Source organism: Triticum dicoccoides, chromosome 4B (assembly GCF_002162155.2).
Source record: "Triticum dicoccoides isolate Atlit2015 ecotype Zavitan chromosome 4B, WEW_v2.0, whole genome shotgun sequence".
Classification (NCBI taxonomy): Eukaryota; Viridiplantae; Streptophyta; class Magnoliopsida; order Poales; family Poaceae; genus Triticum; species Triticum dicoccoides.
This window is the reverse complement of record NC_041387.1, coordinates 616,470,498-616,482,115: the sequence shown is the minus strand read 5'-3', so window position 1 is coordinate 616,482,115 and position 11,618 is coordinate 616,470,498.

Here is an 11,618-nt window from a genome sequence, read left to right as displayed (position 1 = left end):
CCCTTAGCTCAGAGCCGACTGCGCCAGTCGAGGACGGGTGGCTAGACGCCGCCTCGGGGGCTGCAATCTCTGTGATGATCGAGCTGAACACCAATCTTGTCTTTCATGGAGCTCGTGACTCCCAGGTGCCGGATCCCTTTCCGGACTCCGAATATTCCGCACCCCTCCCGATCGAACCCAATTGGGCTCCGATCAGGGAGTTCACCGCCGCGGACATCTTTCAACACTCGCCCTTTGACGACATCCTGAATTCACTAAAGTCTCTCTCTTTATCAGGAGAGCCCTGGCCGGACTATGGTCAGCAAGGTTGGGATGCGGACGACGAAGAAATTCGAAACCTACGCACCGCCCACTTCGTAGCCACTGTCGATGATTTAACTGACATGCTCGACTTCAACTCCGAAGACATCGACGGTATGGACGCCGATGAAGAAGACGAACAAGAACCAGCGCCTATAGGGCACTGGACAACCACCTCATCCCATGATGTATACATGGTGGACACACCTAAAAGAAACAACGACGAGGATCAAAAGGGCGCAACGAGGGATCATTCCCTCGAAAATCAATCAAAGCGGCGGCAGAAGCGTCGCGCCAAACCCCACCTCGACAGAGACCCAGCCATAGAGCAGGACGAACCGGCGGACGACGAACATGCCATCGAGCAACCGTCCGAACAGGGAAACTTGGATAGACAAACCGAACAACCCGTCCCCGACGAAGATAATAGTCTGGATGACCTCACGCCGGACAAGTTGCTGGAGAAGAAGAACCTCCACCAAAGGCTCGTTGCCACTGCGCGTAGCTTGAAAAAGCAGAAGCGGAAGCTCAAAACAGCGGAAGATGCACTCGGAATCAGATGGGGCAAAGTACTCAACACCGCACACAAGTACGGCGACAGTCCCCACACAAAGAGCTATTCGAAGCAAAAATTACTACCGGAATTCGGTGAGGAGGCCTTAGAGCCCCCACGATCAAAAAACAAGGAAGCCACCAGGTCGGATAGACGACCCCATGACCGACATCGAGCGTCAAAGGGCGCCGCACTCAATCCGGCACGCGATCCGCACAAGGATTCGCATCAAAAAGACGGCCCAACTAGATCTATCTATGGGCCAAGATAGCAAGCTCTAGTAAGCAATGCAACACAAAAAATATCCGAACATCGCAGCACACCCAAATACAGGGGCGCCGCACATCCCCTATGTTTCACTAATGAGGTGCTGGACCATGAATTTCCAGCGGGATTCAAGCCCGTAAGCATAGAGGCGTATGACGGAACAACAGACCCTGGAGTCTGGATTGAGGATTATATCCTCCACATACACATGGCTAGAGGAGATGACCTCCACACCATAAAATACTTACCCCTCAAGCTCAAAGGGCCAGCCTGGCATTGGCTTAAAAGCCTTCCTGAAAACACCATAGGAAGTTGGGAGGAGCTCGAGGATGCTTTTCGGGCAAACTTTCAAGGGACCTATGTCCGACCTCCGGATGCAGACGATCTAAGCCATATAACTCAACAACCCGTAGAGTCAGCCCGGAAACTCTGGAACAGATTTCTTACTAAAAAGAATCAGATAGTTGACTGTCCAGACGCTGAAGCCTTAGCAGCTTTCAAACATAGCATTCGAGACGAATGGCTCGCCAGACACCTCGTCCAAGAAAAGCCAAGAATAATGGCCGCATTGACAAGCCTCATGACCTGCTTTTGCGTAGGAGAGGATAGCTGGTTGGCAAGAAGCAGCACCAGCGACCCAAGTACATCCGAAGTTAGAGATGGAAACGGGAAACCACGCCATAGTAAGGAACGACGCCGGTTCAAGGATAACAGCCCGAAGAGCACGACAGTCAATGCCGGATTCAAAATCTCTCGGCAGAATCAGAAAAAGCCGCCCCCCAAAGATAATAGGGACGAGCTATCTAACCTCAACAAAATCTTGGACAAAATATGTCAAATCCACAGTACTCCCGAGAATCCACAGAGATTGTTGGGTCTTCAAACAATCCGGCAAACTCAACGCCGAACACAAGGGGCTCGACATACCAAGCGAGGATGACGACGAACCCCACAAGAAGAACACCGGAGAACAAAAGAAGTTCCCGCAAGAAGTCAAAACAGTAAACTCACTTCATGTGACAAAAGGGAAAAATAGAGTGGCGCCTATGGAGATACGCGCCATACGGCATGTCCCAGAGGAGTCCCGCCACTGGTTGTTACAACCAATCACCTTCGATCATCAGGATTACTCTAGAGGTATCCGGAACGCAGGCTGGACTGCTTTGGTCTTAGATCCGATAATTGACGGACTCCACTTTACACAAGTCTTAATGGACGGCGACAGTGACCTAAACCTGCTATATCAGGACACAATCCGCAAAATGGGGATAAACCCAACAATAATTCGCCATGGCAACACTTCATTTCAAGGGGTCACGCCAGGCCCAGATACCCATTATATGGGTTCCCACTCGTTAGAAGTTATGTTCGGCTCCCCCGACAACTTCCGAAGCGAAAAACTAACCTTCCACATCGCCCCATTCATAAGTACCTATCAAGCACTACTGGGACTCGAAGCTTTCGCCCGCTTTAACGCAATACCGCATTATGCATCCCTTACACTCAAAATGCCCGGTCCACGAGGCATCATCTCATTAAAGGGAAATATCAAGTGCTCCTCGAGCGCAGACGATGGTGCGGTTGCCTTGACAGCCGCATACTAATCGAGCTCTACTAGTTAGAGCACCTAAACCGGTCGTTCAAGACCCCGGACATGGCTCGACGAGTCCGGCGTAAACATACAAAGGCTTAATAGCCGCATACCCCTGTACAAGGGGCTCAGCGCGTTTACACCAGGAGACAATAAAGCTCAATTCTACCCATTTTTTGTATTATACTTTGTTTATTTTAACATAGACTTCTCGCATGATTGTTTTGCACTAAGTTCCTCTCTTTTGCAGACGAACACCATGCTACACCCGTCCAGGATACGACACAACGGAGACACAGGCGCATACGTGCAGTAGGGACCCATTTCAAGGATTCTTTTCAGATTAAGACCCTGCGTAAACTTTTTTATTGTCTCTTGTTGATAACATCCCCCGGTTTTTTGCTATAACCGAGGAGGAGGCTGGCATCTTGGCATGTGGCCACGCCAAAATTTTGCGCATACCTGGACACCAGGGGCTTCTTACCAAGGGCTTTTGTTCGGCCCATTTTCATAACGACCGAATACCTTAGGGAGTGTTTGACGTTGCGAGTTCGGCCTTATATGCATCATCTCCGAATCATGTCTTTGGTCAAATGTTGGGTTTTCCCGGCTCCTGTGTTTTGCTGCCTTACGTTCCACTCTATCGGCTAAGGCGGCACCAGGAGAACTACTGCGATTGTGCCCCGGTTCGGCCAGGTGAGCACCTCAGTAGAGAAAGCCGAAAACTGACTGTCATGATATAGCGAGAGACTGGTCAACCACTCGATGACTTACCGGAATCTTTAGGATTCCTCCGCATTAACGAAGGGCCGTTTTCCGGTCAGGCACACACACACCCCGAATTCGGGCAAGCGCAGTGCCCCTAGGGGCTATTCAGTAGCCCCACTGTCAAACTCCTATGGCTAAGTGAAAGTGATAAAGCATTATAGTCCGATTGCCTAGTTCGCTGCGCTATCACCTCCTTTATAGGACCAAGACGTTGGATCAAGTGTGAAAATGCGCCTTCTGTGAACACCCCCGCATTATATGCGTGGGGGATGAAGCCAACGACTGCCATCTTTCAAGTTATATACACATCCGCACAGGAGGTATTCTAATTCTTGAAAGCACAAGTATAAAAAGCTTTTATATTCCATCAAAACATTGTTTTACAATAGCACATGTTATTCGAACACAACATCCTTCGAGCACTACGTCTCTATTAAACAAGCGCCCTGCAGAACTTCCTTAAACTAGTGCTTGGCAGGTACTCGGCATTCGTCCGAATCCTGGGATGCAACAACACTGGCCTTCATCTCCGCCCAGTATTTCTTGACACGGGCAAGAGCCATCTGTGCACCCTCTATGCACGCTGACCTCTTCATTGCATCAATATGCGGCACCGTACCAAGGAACTGCTGCACCAAGCTAAAATAACTCTTCGGCTCGGGCCCTTTCGGCCACAGATGACTCACGACATGCTTCATGGCGAGTCCGGATAACCTTTTCAGCTCCGCCCATGCGGCCAAACGATCGGATACCGAAAGTGGGCGCTCTGGATTGTGGAACTGCGACCAAAAAAGTTCTTCCAATTCATGGTCATCTAGACCCCGGAAGTGTTCGGTCGTGTCCGCGACACTAGCCGCCAAATCCTGATAAGTGTTTGCCGCACTCCACTTCCGGTCTAACGGAGCATACTTAGGATCCCCGAACTTCATCCGCAACATATAGGGCTTTCCAGCCGTGATATCTCCGGCCTGATGTAGCTCCTCCTTCATAGCTCTCATTGCAGAGCGAGTGTCCTTGGCCTCGGCAGTGACCTTTTCTAGGTCCTTCTGTGCCACCCTATCTTCTTTTTCAAGAAGCTTACAACGGTCGGCAGCATCCTTCAATTTTACAGCCATCTCGGCCATTTCTTTCTTGCTTTGGCAGTGAGCAGCCTGTTCGGCTTTTAGCTCTTTAGCCGCCTTCACGGCAGCCGCATCGCTTTTCCTCGCTTGCTCCTTGGCTCAGGCAAGTTCCGCCCAAAGGTTTTCCACGGCAGCGGCACCATCTGCATTAAGCACACATGTTATAAGGCACGAGCATCAAGCTCCTCTTACCAGATGTCTTTGGAGACATTACATACCTTGTGCCTCGTCCAGCCGCTCATTTACAAGCGCGATGTCGGCATCTGCCACGTCAAGTTGCCGCTTTAGCTCGGCAAATTCATCAGTCCGGCTAGCCACCGAACACCTCGCCACCTACATAGGAAATGCGACATATTATACCTGGGATTATGATCCTCTGTGCACCGTCATTTTTGACAACACACAGAGTCTCAGGGGCTACTATCTATACAGAGCGCATTTTATATATGCGACTCTGTCAAAAGGTACATCTTTTCGCGTACCTCAAAACATGTCAGTAAACTCCTGGCGGCCTTGTGCAATCCGCTTTCCACGGATGAAATCCTTCTAATCACCGTGTTCATCAACACACGGTGTTCTTCTGAGATAGACGCTCGCCCGAGCATATCCTTCTGCTCCTCCGACCGTGCACCGGAAGGTGCCGGACTAGTCCGAAGACCTTTTTCGAGGTCCGGATTCGGAGAAACCCTCCGAGACGACACCTCGGGGTCGCCCACCTCGCAAGACGGTACAGCTGGGGGAGGCGTTCCGCTCTCCATCATCTCTGGACGAAGATCCCCTGAAGATGAGCTCTACTGCGAAGGGTTGAGATCCGAACTACAAGGTAAAATATCGGTTATCTTCCTCAGAAATAAAACAGGGATGTCTCTCATTTTAAAATCCCTCTCTTTACTTACGGCTCGGTGGAGAGCTGATCCCCTTGGGGGCGTAATGCGGCCGGGGCACCCTCCGGCGCCGGACCCTCTGACGAAGATTTCTTCCCCTGCTTTGAGGCCATCGCCTCCGTGTCTTCATAGGCGGTCCTCTTCTTTACCTGGATAGAGGAATTCTCGATTCCTCCTTTCCTGATAGCCTCCTTCACGGAGGCGGTAGCTTCTTTGTTCCCCTCTTCGACTTCTTCCAAAGGCGCAATCTCCAGCATCCTGGTCAACATGGGATCCGGCGTGGTCTCAGGGAGGGGGGCCGGACACCTGATAAGCTTTGCTTTCGCTATCCACTCCTGTTTAAAGGATAGCTCTTTTAAGGGCAGTTTTATGATAAATGTACGGATAGCGTGTCCGGGTACAGGGCTACTTAATTGAGTGTCTGGGCGATTGCAGCTCAGACCTGTGTCCTCGGACGAGTCCGGACACATTGCTTGTGATCCGAAGAACAATTTATACATCTCCATGGGCGTCGTTCCCATAAATGTTGGAGGGCTCGCGGTCCTTCCGGATTAAATTCCCACAGGCGGAGGGGGCAACGTTTGCAGGGCAGTATGCGGCGAATCAGCATAACCTGCGCCACTACCGCCAGATTGATATCTCTTTCTAGGAGATCTTGAATGCGGCCCTGCAGCAAGGGCACGTCCTTGGACGGCCCCCAGTTAAGCCCTTTATTGACCCATGACGCTAGCCGTGGTGGGGGACCCGAGTGAAAAGCAGGTGGCGCCGCCCATGTGGTGCCCCTGGGGGTTGTGATGTAAAACCACTCTCGTTGCCATAAGCCGAACTCCTCTTGAAAAGAGCCCTCGGGCCATGGAGTGTCGGAAATCTTGCTTATAATAGCACATCCGCGCTCAGCGTGCTGCCCCTCGATCATCTTCGGTTCTACCTTGAAGGTTTTAAGCCACAGTCCGAAGTGAGGAGTAATATGGAGGAAGGCCTCACACACGACAATGAACGATGAGATTTGGAGGATGGACTGCGGAGCTAAGTCGTGAAATTCCAGCCCGTAAAAAAACATGAGCCCCCTCATGAAGGGATCAATCGGGAAGCCTAGCCCCCGAAGGAAGTGAGATGTGAACACCACACTCTCACCAGGCTGGGGAGTGGGAACAGCCTGCCCTTGAGCAGGCAGCCTATGCGAGATTTCGCCGGTTAGATACCTGGCATCTCTCAGCTTTCGCACGTCTTCTTCCGTAACGGAGGAAGGCATCCACCGTCCTTGGAGGTCGGAGCCGGACATCATCGAAGGTCCGAAGCACCTGAATCTGGAGCTTTGGGTGTTGGAACTCGAGGCGAGAGGCGGATTTGATTGGATTGAACAAAAGGAGTCGAGCCTTGGTCTCTTTATAAAGAGGTTGAATACCAAGAGCCCTCCCCGTGACTGTTTGGGACTCACTTTCAATTAAGAAGTCATACCAATGGCACGGTTGGGTTACCCTCGCCTGTATTGATGAGAATCCCGGAATAAGGGGGCACGATCTCTGCTTTGACAAGACGTGCCAAGGAAACCGTCTCGCTAGACACGCTGAGGTGGGGACAGTAAAACGATTCGAATAAAGGCTTGGCTGCAGCATGATGTCGCGCTACGGAATACGTCAACAGGTTAGATTTGTGCGAATATTATTCTCTCTACGGTTGTATGTGGAAACTATTTTGCAGAGCCGGACACTATCCTCGTGTTCAACATCTTCTATGAAGTATTCGGAGGAGGAACCCGCCTTGCAGTGCCGAAGACAATTTGCATGCCGGACTCGTCGTCATTGAAGCCTGGTTCAGGGGCTACTGAGGGAGTCCTGGATTAGGGGGTGTCCGGATGGCCGGACTATGACCTTTGGCCGGACTCCCGGACTATGAAGATACAAGATTGAAGACTTCGTCACGTGTCCGGATAGGACTTTCCTTGGCGTGGAAGGCAAGCTTGGCGATACGATATGTAGATCTCCTCCCATTGTAACCGACTCTGTGTAACCCTAGCCCTCTCTGGTGTCTATATAAACCGGAGAGGTTTAGTCCGTAGGACGAGAACAATCATAATCATAGGCTAGCTTCTAGGGTTTAGCCTCTACGATCTCGTGGTAGATCAACTCTTGTAATACTCATATCATCAAGATCAATCAAGCAGGAAGTAGGGTATTACCTCCATCGAGAGGGCCCAAACCTGGGTAAACATCGTGTCCCCAGCCTCCTGTTACCATTAGCCTTAGACGCACAGATCGGGACCCCCTACCCGAGATCCGCCGGTTTCGACACTGACATCGGTGCTTTCATTGAGAGTTCCACTGTGTCGTCGTGATAAGGCTTGATGGCTCGTCTCATTGTCAAGGAGAACATCACCTCTGGGGAGCCCTGGCCTTAGGCCAAACTCTCCGACTAGGCGGCTTCGTCATGACCGCCCGATCGGCTGTCGCGCCGATGATGACTTCTCAGGTCATCAAAAACAGCCTCCACATCAACTTGGAACTTGCCGAACAGATGGATCTGATGGAGATCTCTTCCATGAATGAGCTCTTGGATCACATCGCCGCTCTGGGTGTCGCTATGGACTATGACCGGATTGGGCTTAAACCCGACCAAAGAGAGATTAACTCTCCACTGGTCACCCATGAGATAGCGGTAGTGAAAGAGCAATGCATGGATTCTCCCTCTATTCTGAGGACGAACTATGTCCGGATTTCCGAGCTCTCCGAGCCGGATACCCGTTCGGGGGAGGACATGACCCAAACCCCGAACTTAGAATCGGGCGGCGGGCCGGAAAAATTGGGCAATATCCCAGAGCCCGAGCTTCCAAGCTCGGAAGATTCTTTGCCCCTGGGACTCAGATCGGGTCAAGGTTTGGACTTAAAGCTACCCAGCCGCCCAGATTCAAGCAATCTTTCCCACATCAGACTAGAGCCCCTAGAGACAGTACATCACTTCTGGGCCAGATTCCTCCTTGTAATAAACAAGGTTAAGGACTGTCGCGAGGAAGACGCAATCTCATTCTTTTGCAAAAATTGCACGGACAATGGAATCCTCAACGCCATAAGTCGCCGCGACATAGTACGCTTTGCTAACTTGGCGGCCATAGTACAGAAGTACTGTGTGATGGAAAGCGCCTGGAAAACCGAAACAAAATTCTGGGATCCTCCGGCTCTAACTAAACCCTTCATCCGAACTAAAAGGGTAACCTCTCGCAAGTTACCTGACTCAATTACCAAAAAACCAAGGCCCGCTGCAGGGCATGGAACCGTATTGGAGGAATGGCTCAATGGACCATGCAAAATTCAGAGCACACCGGATACCATACCAACACATATCCTTAGAGCATGTTCTATACTCCGGCAGGTAGCAAAGAGCAGCGAGGACCTCCTCATCAACCATATCACAGAGCAACATCCCGTCGAATATAACAATACGGTACTGACAATCTTCGAGACTTTCGCCTCAAACAATAGGCATAAGCGAGCACTCCGCAGCCTTGCCGAAGTCTGCCACGTTGCAGCAATGAATCCATGGAACGACACGGCTATAACTTTCAATGCCAGTGACGAACCACAATTCCGAACAGTTCGGGCACCAGCCGCTTTGGTCCTTAGTCCAATCGTGGACGGCTTCCGGCTTACTAAAGTGCTCATGGACAGTGGCAGCGGATTAAACCTCATCTACGAGGAGACCCTCAACAAGATGGAAATAGACAAGAGCTGCATTGAGCGGAGCAGCACGACCTTCAGGGGAATCATCCCTAGTCGGGAGGCACGATGTGCGAGAAAAATCACACTAGGTGTGGTATTCGGCACGCCGAAGAATTACAGGTCCGAAGAAATCACATTCCAAGTGGCGCTGTTTAGCAGCGGATACCACGCCCTTTTAGGGTGGGACGCATTCGCAAGCTTTCAAGCTATACCCCATTACGGGTACAAGAAGCTCAAAATGCCCGGGCCCAATGGAATCATCACTCTAGCTAGTGATCCGGACGTCGCACTCCGCGCCGAAAATAAAACCGCCACGCTGGCCCTGTAGGCTTTATCTGAAGCCCTCGCAGCCAAAGAACTAACCATGCTGCGCGCCACAATGGACAAAGACGACATGATACTCGATAAGCGACCCAAGTCCACCTCTTTCAAACCAGCGGGCGAGATAGTCAAATTCCAGGTCCACCCAACGGACCCTACAAAGACAGCTTCCATTGGGACACAGCTGAACCCCACAACAGACGCCGCACTACGAGAGTTCTTGCGTGAGAGTTGGAAAATATTTGCCTGGCATCCTTCAGACATGCCAGACATTCCACGCAGGCTAGCCGAACATAACCTAAACATACTGAATGGATACAAGCCGGTCAAGCAGACTCTTCGGCGCTTCTCAGAACCTATGAGGCAAGCCATGGGAGAAGAGCTAGCCAAGTTACTCGAGGTTGGATTCATCAGAGATATAAAACATCCGGACTGGCTAGCAAACCTAGTGATGGTACCAAAGAAGGACAAATCCTGGCGCCTATGCGTCGATTTCAAGGACCTTAACAAGGCCTGACCCAAGGATCCCTTCCCCCTCCCTCACATTGATCAAATCATCGACGCCACCGTAGGACATGACTCATTGTGTTTCCTCGACGCATACTCAGGATACCATCAAATAAAGATGGCGGAGTCCGACCAAGCCGCAATGGCATTCATCACACCATATGGCCCTTTCTATTTCAACAACATGCCTTTCGGGCTCAAAAACGCTGGCGCAACCTATCAACGCATGATTCAGACATGCCTGGAAAAACAAATCGGCAAAACAGTGGAGGCATACGTGGATGACATGGTCATCAAGACAAGACACGTCGAGACTTTAATAGATGACTTGAGGCTCACGTTCGATAACCTCCAAACATATGACATCAAGCTCAACCCAGAAAAATGTGTTTTCGGCATACCTTCGGGGAAAATTGCTCGGCTTCATCGTTTCCAATAGAGGAATTGAAGCAAATCCGGCAAAAATCCGAGCTCTGTCACAGTTGCCTACCCCAACAGACCTCAAGTAGATCCAGAAATTAATTGGATGTGTGGCTGTCTTAAGCCGCTTTATATCCCGATTGGGAGAAAAGGCACTACATCTTTATCGCCTTCATCAACGCACCGAACACTTCGAGTGGACGGATGCGGCCACGGCCGGACTTGAGGAAATAAAGGCCCACTTGGCCAGCAATACAATCCTGACCGCGCCAAATACTGGCGAACCCATGCTATTATATATAGCTGCAACACACCAGGTTGTAAGTGCAGTGCTCGTCGTCGAACAAGAAATGGATAGACACAAGTTCCCGCTTCAAAAGCCGGTATACTACATATCCATAGTCCTCACTCCATGCAAATCCCGGTACCCACATTATAAAAAGATAGCATACGCGGTCTTCATGGCATCCCGGAAACTACGACACTACTTTCAAGAGTGTTCGATTACGGTGGCCTCTGAAGTACCACTGAATGATATAATAAATAACCGCGACACCACGGGCCGGATTGCTAAATGGGCTATCGAGCTCCTTCCGTTCGACATAACATACAAACCACGGCGAGCCATTGAGTCGCAAGTACTGGCTGACTTCGTCGCTGAATGGACAGAGGCCGAACTCCCTAAAGAGTACGACGCATACTCCAATTGGATCATGCACTTTGACGGCTCCAAAATGCTAGCCGGATTGGGAGCGGGTGTTGTACTGACATCCCCCACCGGAGACACGGTCCAGTATGTACTGCAAATACTATTCACAGACTCCAACGATGCAGCCGAATATGAGGCTCTGTTGCACGGTCTTTGGATGGCAGTCTCCATGGGCATCCAATGCCTATAAGTGAGCGAGGATTCGAACCTCGCAATATCTCAGATAAATGGAGACTTCGATGCCAAGGATACGAAAATGGAGGCTTACCGCAATGTCGTCCTCAAAATGTCAGCTCGGTTCGAGGGGCTCGAATTCCATCATGTGGTTCGAGAAAACAATCAAGCGGCAGATATCCTCGCCCGCATTGGTGCCAAGCGCGACCCCATCCCACCTAATATCTTCTTGGAAAGGTTGTTCAAGACATCCGTAGTATGAGAAGGGGAGACCGGCAATACCAGTCCGG